Here is a 9,611-nt window from a genome sequence, read left to right as displayed (position 1 = left end):
GCCCTAGAACCCAGCTCTGCCATGAATGGGCACCCACAGCTTTGCCCACAGTGTCTGCTCTTTGTTCTTGGTTTCTCCTCTACTTCTCCTCCACCTCTCATTCTTTGTGATCCATCTTTTTCCAAAAGTTGACTGGTTGGCTGGAGACAATTCCCCCTGCCGGCTTTTCTGTCTTTTCCACCTTTAGTTTAAGTTGTCCATGAGGGCTGGTGATCCGTTTTCGGTCCTCCATACCTTCCTGGGCAATCCCTCTGGGCCCCCACACCTCCACACCCTCCACCTTCCCAGCTCCTTCCTCCAGGGCCTCGAGCTTTTCCTTCTTTCCATCCTCTATGCACTGTTTCACCCCGACATGTATGTTATTGTTTTATTGTGGCATCAACCATTCTTGGCGACTTTTCCCAGGGCTTGCAATTTTGTAGCAGAGAGAGATTTTCTATCTAAAGCGAAATGCTGGTCTTGTTTAAATAAATAATAATAAGATAAAAGAATCAGGCACTGTAGGGGTATTTGGCCCACAGCCATCCTGTCTCAGCAGGGTCCTTTTCATTGAGGGAAGCATTTTTCATATCCATAATTTGCCCTTTTCTCTAACCCAGGGTGCATGCTGCCGTGACTCTTGGTGACCATGTCCCCTGTGGCCTTCCTCCAAGGCTTGCTCCAGCAAGCTCTGACATGCTGTCCTCCCTGACCTTCTGGGCTGCGGCTTCTCCAACTTCCCTTAGCTCCTACAAACAGAGGAGCAACAGCAAGGCACAAGGTAAGACAAACACCCTCTAGGCCAGGCCACTCCTCGCTGCCACTCTGGGACAGCAAGGCAAAACGCAGACGGCCCTAGCTCTGGATACCTCTCCTCCTCTGGACCCTAACCCTAACCCTGAGCCACTAGAACACTCATGGGAGAAAGGTGGACCTGCTTTGAGGCTCCCCTCCCTGCATGTACATCCATCCGGCTTCTCTCACCATTCGGCTTCTCTCAAGAAGGAACCTGGTGGCTGAGAGCCGTGGGTCTTCGTCCCCGCTCTGGTATTGCTCTCATGTGGCCACATAACCTTGAATGTCTGACCTTCAATTTCTCCATGTGTACAGTGGTGAAGATGATCCCCACTTTGCTAGACTGTTGTGAGGATTGTCTAAAAGAAAATAAGTGCTATGGCGGCATGTTTGTTGAGCTAGGAGGACTTGGAACAAAATTAGCTTCTGCACCGGCTGTGCTGGAGCCAGGCAGGCCGCTCCAGTGTGGCCGTTTTTCCTGGTTTGTGTCCCAGGAACCTGCCAACCCTCATTGTCCCGGATTTTCCCGTTGACTCCAAATGCCGTCTTTTTTAAATCAAGCCTCTTTATTTTTGTTATTATCCCGTCAACATACTGCCCTCTGATTTGCCCCCATTAATGACTCGCGCCCTTTCCAGGGTCCCAGCACCCCGTATTTATGTTCTCTTTCAACTGTCCTTAAAAAGGTTCCATTTGTCACCTCCGCCCCGCTCAGCGGCGCCCGGACTCTGGGGCCAGGCCCCGGCGGGCTCCCGGGTTCCTCCGATCGCTTCCCGGACAATCCCGGCCGCAGGGCCGGCCCAGCGGGTGTCGCACGGGAGGAACGTTTGCATGGCTCACGCCCCGTGCTGTCTTCCCCGTGTGCTTTATGGGAACGCGTTCGTGCCCGCGCCCCACGGGGCAGCGCCGTCTTCCCGCCCCGCACGCCGCGCCCGCGGGGCCCGCTGCCCGCAGCCTCTTCCCGACGCCCCCGGCCGTGCGCCCACCGGCCCGCCTCGTGCTGTGCGGGGCTTCCGCTCCTGCACACGAATGCTTCTGCGAGCTTTCTCGGAAGCAGCTGGGGGCGGGGAATCCGCGGAGGAATGGCGCTTTGTAAATCAAAAAATAATAACAACAGCGCGTACGGTGAGCACCGGCGGCTGGAAACGGGACGGTATCCGCTCGGGGCGGGGCGGCGCGGCCAGCGAATGGCAACACTGCCCCCTGGTGGCCGGTGCGGCCGGGCCCGAGAGAGCGCAGGCCGGGTGCGAGCCGGGGTTCTTCACCGCGCAGCCTCTCCGTTCACCCCCTTGAAACCGTAACCGAGCAAGGACGAGAATTCCCCGGGAAGCCTTAAGGCCAGGAAGAAGCACTGGAGAAAAATCCGAATCTCATTTTTTTTAGAATATGGATTTATTTATTGTCCCCAGATAGCAAGCTGAATTTCTGAATAGTTCAGAGCTCGCAAAAGAAGCCAAGACCTTTCAGGGCATTTTATAATGTTGCTTTTTATAAACAAAATATTTAAACCATTACTATCACAGTTACTGGGGGATTACTGTTGAGCGGAAATTCTTGTGAAACTCCCAAAAGAAAGGGTCGTTTGTGCTTCTTTGGCCTTAAGTAAAAATGTCCTGTTTAGTGTGTACACGTCTTCATATTTAATTATTCAGACTGTGCACTTTGTATATAAACTCAGCACTTAGGTTCTCTGTGAGCCAGAAACCTGGCTTCTGTGCTCATCCATAGACCCAGTGAGAGCACAGAAGCCCAGCCTGGTGGAGCCTGTGTCTACCAGGGCATTTCACTAACGCTTCAACCACTCCCTGTAAATATCTCCCGTCGAGGCTGAGGAAAAGTTGTAGCATACTTGGAAATTGGGGTGGAGTACTGTCGTCCAAAAAGGCGTATTTCTTTTGGTGTTTTCCACACCCGGCTGTGTCACTGTGAAGCCTCAGCTCTCCCAGTCTCCCCATTAACTGGAGGAATCCTGGTGTTTCCTGTCCTGCCACATCATGTGTGGGAAAGATTCTGGTTTGTTTTTCTTTTTTTTTTTTTTTTGAGACAGAGTTTTGCTCTTGTTACCCAGGCTGGAGTGCAATGGCACGACCTTGGCTCACTGCAACCTCTGCCTCCCGGGTTCAAGTGATTCTCCTGCCTCAGCCTCTGGAGTAGGGAGCTGGGATTACAGGCACCCGCCACCATGCCTTGTTATTTTTTTGCATTTTTTAGTAGAGACCGGGTCTCACCATGTTGGCCAGGCTGGTCTCAAAATCCTGACCTCAGCTGATCCACCCGCCTCGGCCTCCCAAAGTGCAGAAATATTCTTAAGATGGATTTTTGGGAAGTACTTCGAGCAACTTTATGAAAGCTACCTTCAGTAACACAGAAAACTCTATATGCCCATACTTAGATATGGAGCTCCCAGGGAGGAAGTGCTCTGAACATTACAGGTCAAATCTGCCCCCAAATAAGTTGATAGAACTTCAAGGAAGCATGAAAGTGGCCTTGTGCATTTTATTTTATGGAACATAAGTGCCTAATAAATGAATGTGTGGGTCTGAAGAAAGTGATATTTTCTAATGAAGTTATAAGTGTCACAGTCCAGAAAAGTAGAACCCAAACACAAAAAGGAGTGTGCAAGGCCCACACCACGCTGCACAGACTCTTCCCACCTGGTGAATGCTCAGCAAGGGGCCAGGCCTCAGGGAGGGAGAGAAAGGTTGCCGGCATGAACACCAGGTGACCCCGTGAAGTGAAGTGTGTGTTCTGAGAGCAGGAGTCCCCCAAGTGAAGTGGGCGATGGCCTCCACCACCTTAAGAACTCGTCTTCCACTGTTTTTAAAGCTGTCTTCTGTTTTGTTTTAGTTCTGGTAAGATACACCTAACATAAAATTGACCCTCTTAACCATTTTTAAGTGTGCACTTCAATGGCATTAAGTACACTCACATTGCTATGCAACCATCACCACCATCCATCTCCAGGACTTTTTCCTCTTCCCAGATGGAAACTCTGGCCCCAGTACACACTAACTCCCCATCTTCTCTCCCCCAGCCCCTGGAAACCCCCATTCCAGTTGCTGTCTTTGTGAATTTGACCACTGGGAACCTCACACAACATTTATCCTTTTTATCTCAGGATTACTACACTGAGCATGATGTCCCCCAGGCTCATCCATGTTGTAGCGTGTGCCAGGGTTTCCCTCCCTGTTAAGGTGAGTCACGTTTCATCATACGTACCCATCACATCTGCTTATCCGTTCATCTGTCCGCAGATCCTTATCTGTTCATCTGTCCGCGGATCCTTATCCGTTCATCTGTCTGTGGATCCTTATCCATTCATCTGTCCGCGGATCCTTATCCATTCATCTGTCCGTGGATCCTTATCCGTTCATCTGTCTGTGGATCCTTATCCGTTCATCTGTCTGTGGATCCTTATCCATTCATCTGTCCGTGGATCCTTATCCATTCATCTGTCCGTGGATCCGTGGACACTTGGGATGTTTCCACCTTCTGCCTAATGTGAATAACACTTCTGTGAACATGGGTGTACAAATAACTCCTTGAGACCCTGCTTTCACTTCCTTTGGAGATAGACCCAGAAGAGGGATTGCTGGATAATGTGGTGATTCTGTTTAATTTTTGGAGGAGCCACTCTACAGATTTCCGCGCGGCCGCACAGCTTTACCTTCCCACCCACAGGTCCGAAGGGTTCCACTTTCTCCACATCCTCGCCAACGCCAATCCTTGCCAACGCTGGGTTTTTGACAGTGACCATCCTGATGAGTATGAGGTGGTAGAGCTGCCTGCTTTTTGATTAATGTGACGATCACACCCTCTGCCTGGGAATTTTACAGAATGGTGATGACTTTTTGTGGCATCTCAGGAAAGAAAATAACTTCAGGGACGTCCTTAGTCAGAATCTACTCAGTATAAGCTCACATGAGACCTCGCCTCCCCAGGGAGTCACAACCGCTAATATACTTCTTCCTTCTGCTCTGCCCCCCACAAACCGCCCTGCCAGTCCTCACCACCTAAAGGGAGATTGGGAGCTGGTAGAGGAAAGACACCCTAAATCCCTGAGGTCAGGCAAAGCCCTGGGGCGGCGCCGTGGGATCCCTGCCTCAGGCCTGCCTAGACAGTATGTGAATGAGTATCCCAGAGATATTCCCCGCTATGACCTTGAGGGCCAGCCTGCCTGTGTGGCCGCGAGCTGCTTTCTTCCCAGAGGAACTTACTCGCGGCAGCAGGACTCCACAGCCTCAGGGGCAGCCTGGGTATGTGTGTGTTCCTATGCCATGGTTGTATGTCCATGGGTGTGTGTGTTTCTGTGTGTGTGTGTGTGCGGGGGGTGGGGGAGTGTTTGGCAGGACCAATGTGTCTTGTATACTCAAGGACGGATTCTTTCAAGTCAACCTTCTTTCTGGTGCTCTGCTCCCTGCATTTCCACTCGTGCTGTGTGGCCGGTTAACATTTGTTTATCGTGCGCTTCCCCTATTAAAATTTCTTTAGGCCAGCTGGGCGTGGTGGCTCATGCCTGTAATCCCAGCACTTTGGGAGGTTGAGGCGGGCAGATCACAAGGTCAGGAGATTGAGACCATCCTGGCCAATATGGTGAAACCCCGTCTCTACTAAAAATACAAAAATTAGCTGGCGTGGTCGTGCATGCCTGTAATCCCAGCTACTCAGGAGGCTGAGGCACGAGAATCACTTGAACCCAGGAGGCAGAGCTTGCAGTGAGCCAAGATCACGCCACTGCACCCCAGCCTGGCGACAGAGTGAGACTTTGTCTCAAAAAAAAAATTTTTTTTTCCCTTAGGCTGTGGCGAAGTGGGGAGCTGTCCTGGTTGGGTGAAGGTCCAAATCACCTCCCCATCCCAAGGGTCACTTCTCTAGAGAGAATACGACACACGCAAGAACCAAAACCTCACAGGGGCTGCTTGTCCACCTTCAAGAAAGGTTCAGACAGATGTCCAAGGTGGTGGATGGAACTCCTGTTCCCCTTTTCCTCTACTTGCAAAATCTAGCCACGCCGTGGCCCGACGATGGAGAAGAAGCCGAGAACCCGGCAAGGATCTCTTTTCCTCCAACCGTGGCCTTTCTGGCTAAGCTGCTGGTTGGGCACATTCCCAGCTCCACATGGCGGCGGCCTTGCTGCATCCTGCCTGGGCTCAGGCCTCTACACTGCCCTCGCTGCTTTTCTGTCTTCCGTGTTCCTGCTGGGCCTTGATTTTTCTTGGTCTGGCTCAGGGTCTTCAACCAGCCACATTTCCCCGTTCATCTGGAATCCTTTGTTTCCTTCTCCAAACCTCTCTCTGCGTGGTTGGGCAAGTGGGAGGATCCTGGAGCTCTGGGTTTCCATACCTGTCACCCCCTGTCACGGAAATTCCCTTGGTCTCCAGGGCTCAAGCAGACGGCAGCATAACTCCTATAGGATGAGCGGTAGCCAAGCGTGGCTGGCCTTTGCCTTCCAAGAAAGGTGGTGTTTCCTGGCATCTACAGGGCCTTCGCCCCTCTTGAGGGATATCCAGCCCCTCTGCTCCCAGGCGGGACTGCCTCCCAGCACTGAATCTTCTGACCGCCACGGGTTTCACTGAGCCAAGTGGACGGAGGGTCGGCCTGCTTCAGCTGAGGGTGTGTGTGCCGTCGCCAGCATAGGGGTGGGAGTGGCTGGCATGTCACAGGAACGTCTTGGGTCTTTCTTGTGGCAGGCATCCCTGAGGGTGGCTTGGACCCCAGTGTGGCCCTCTTGGGGTTCCCAGGTTTGCTGGCCCTTTCCTTCACTTTTTTGGTGAGGGGGCCTTCCGTCTTGGAATGGCTCCATTCCAAGAGTCCTTGGAGACACACACTCACTCCACCTGCTCGCCAGCCTGGTGCTCGCATCACAGCGCCCGCCACCGTTGCCTGCAGGTTAGTTCCTGAGGCTGGGCGGAGCAGTAGCCCTCCGTGGCAGTGCCTTGGTGTCGTGTTGCTCTGGCCTGTTTTTTCCAGGGTGTCGCCGGGGAGGTCCCGGGATCTTAGGAGCCGCAGAGGGCCGATCAGGATGAACAAACGTCAGTCGGAGCCCCAGTGATGCACTGCGGGATCCCTGTCTCAGTCCTGCCTAGATGATGTGCAGGTGAGTCTCCCCTGAGATTGTCCCACTGTGACTTTGAGGGCTGGCCTGCCTGTATGACCGTGGGCTGCTCTCTTCCCAGAGGGGCTTCCTGGCAGCCTCAGAAGCCCTTCCGCAGCTTCAGGGGCAGCCTGGGTATGTGTGTGTTTTTGTGCCACGGTTGTATGTCCGTCTGTGTGTGTGTGTCTGTGTGTGTGTGTGTTTGTGTGGGTTTGTGTGTTTGTCATGTCAGGTAGGACCAATGTGGAGTGTATACGTGAGGGCAGATTCCTTAACGTCAACCTTCTTCCTGGTGCACGGCTTTCTGCGTTTCTGCTCCTGCTGTGTGGACGGTTGGCATTCGTTGATCATGCACTTCCTGTTTGGGTTTGTTTAGGCCTCGGCAAAGTGCGGAGCTGCCTCGGCCTGCAGAGGTCCAAATCACCTCCTCATTTAGAGGGACTGTGTCTCTAGAGAGAAGAAGACATGCCAAAAACGAAAACCTCACAGGAGCTTTTTGTCCACTTGCAAGCGAAGTACAGACGTGTTTGAGACGGTGGATGGACTTTTTTTTTTTTCCTTTTCTCTCTTTCCAAAATCCGGACACACCATGGCCCAGTGACGGAGAAGAAGTTGAGGACCTGGCAAGGATCTTCTTTCTTAGGAGTCGTGGAGGGCTGACCAGTCTCAATAAAGCACCGGGGAGCCCACGTGACCCAGCATCTGGGTGGCAGCTTGTGGACAATCTGCAGCTCATCTGGATCACACAGCTCAGCTGAACTCACAGCTGGAGGCCCAGCACTGCCCAGGGGCTGGCGGCCATCCTGTTTGGGTGGGGCTCTGCAGGATGGGGGACCACACGACGGTCTCCCTGGGAGCCTGGGAAAAGGGAGGGTCCACAGATTACAAGGGGACAAGAGCCTGTTGGACAAAAATGACCGAGTGGGAAGCTGCCTAGCTCTGACCAGGTCTGGGAACGCATTGGGATTGGAAGTCATCTAAATATAGCCTGTTTATAGTCTGTGATCTGACTTTCTCAGGCACTGTTTGTATGAGAGCTGGTAACTACAGCACAGTTTTTCTAAACTGGTCATTTTCTACACTAACTTTTTATTTGCATTTGAAATGATTTTTATTATTGGCACCAGAGAATTAAAACCTCAGACTATGGCTGTGGCTGAAAGCTACGCACGGCTTTCCATAACATCTTAATTTATCAGCCTGTTTGGGTGTTTGAACATTTAAAGCAAGCAAGATAAAAGAATCTGAAGGGATTGCTTCTTTTCACATCTCATCATTCATCCGACTTTGTGTTTAACTGTTCAGTTCAGTTCACTGAATGTCTGTATTAATGCTTCACTCATCCACAGAGGTGTAAATATGAATGACAGTGTGTGCCCATTCAAAGGCACAGTGGGAAGAAGATAATCCCATAGTCTTGGGACCATAGGGCCACCAAATACCTGCACCACAAAGGAGTAAAGAGACTTAGTAGTCTCTTTAGCCATCGCTGCAGCCATTCCCCAGGTTTCAGGAATCAACGTCTTCATTTGCTTTCATTCTTTCTCTTACTCAGTGGTCCCCTCAACCACGGCCATGGCTATCTCTGAGAATCCCCTGGGCAGATTTTCAAAGTTCCATGCCCAGCCATGCCCAGGATGCACCCCAGACCGGTCATCAGGTCCCGACCCGTGGGGTGGCTCTGCGAAAGCTCCCTGGTGGATTCTCAAGTTGTACTGGGTGGAGAGTGCCGCCTAGCAGGCCATAGCACAGGGAACTCCAGAGCTGATCTAACCCTGCAGATAGGGAACAAAAACAACAAAACATTTTAAAATAAAATAACGGAGCAAAGATTCTTTGACTCTGGGCAGTGACTAGTGGATTTCTGAGAGAGTCGTGATATTTCAGGCAGCTTTAAAGTGAAACAAAGCACAGAATATAACCACAAAGACCTGAAAACCAAAACCGAGAGGTGGGTCTTCTGAAGCCCTTTCCGGCCATCTGGTTTCCTCCTCAAGACTCAGCGCTTATGAACTTTCCTCCTCCATCCTCGTTAAATACTGCTTTCCATGTATGGATGTAGTTAATTCACCCCAAAGAGCAAATGACCACTGAGAACCAAAGTGATATGTTTTCTGGAGTGTTCACACTTGACCCCTTCTCCCCACACTCATTAATACACATGCACACACCACACACATGCACAAACACACAGCTGTGGACCCATGTGCACACACATGCACACACATGCATGCACTCATACCCACATGGGCACATACACACATCCACATGTACACCATGCACATGCACACATTCATGCACTCACATGGACAGGCACACACACACTCACATGAGCACAAACATGACTAGGGCAGCAGGCTGCTCTCCTAATCACCGTGGTGTAAATCGCCATTTTCAAGTCTTAGAAGGTTAGTTTCCTTTTTGCCTTTTTAAAACCATCTGCTCTTCCCCTAAGATTAGCTGTATCCCACGGCTCCTCTCCTATACTTCTCCTAAAAACAAGTCTATAAAGACTTTTTTATTTTACAGAATTTGAAAGAAAAAAAAAACCAGGGTAATAGACAAGGTGATAGGAGTGACAAGTGCGGGAGATAACAGAGAGTCAAAAAAGATGGAAATTTCTTCCTAATTGACTTTTCTAGGAGATTAGAAACATTTACCTACCTCTGGCTCCAGTGTGTTTCCTAGTGGCTGGCTGGGAAGCCCAGTAGCTTCAGGTCTTTGATTTCATTCCTGCAGGTAG

At 51.1% G+C, this 9,611-nt stretch overlaps 1 long non-coding RNA gene across 2 annotated transcripts; it reads left to right on the top strand.

The window, feature by feature from the left end:
- The first annotated feature begins 605 nt into the window (after positions 1 to 605).
- On the top strand, positions 606 to 9,355 carry LOC112427644 (uncharacterized). 2 transcript variants are annotated; one of them, XR_011624129.1, is made up of 5 exons: positions 606 to 760; positions 3,893 to 3,968; positions 4,456 to 5,030; positions 5,573 to 6,871; positions 7,245 to 9,355. It is a non-coding gene; the product is annotated as an uncharacterized lncRNA (long non-coding RNA). The 2 variants fall into 2 exon arrangements; XR_011624128.1 differs by lacking the exon at positions 4,456 to 5,030.
- Positions 9,356 to 9,611: the final 256 nt, after the last annotated feature.

The sequence above is a fragment of the Macaca nemestrina genome, chromosome 5, assembly GCF_043159975.1.
Source record: "Macaca nemestrina isolate mMacNem1 chromosome 5, mMacNem.hap1, whole genome shotgun sequence".
In the NCBI taxonomy this organism is placed as follows: Eukaryota; Metazoa; Chordata; class Mammalia; order Primates; family Cercopithecidae; genus Macaca; species Macaca nemestrina.
Note: the sequence above shows the minus strand (reverse complement) of the source record. Positions and strands in the feature narration are given on the sequence as shown.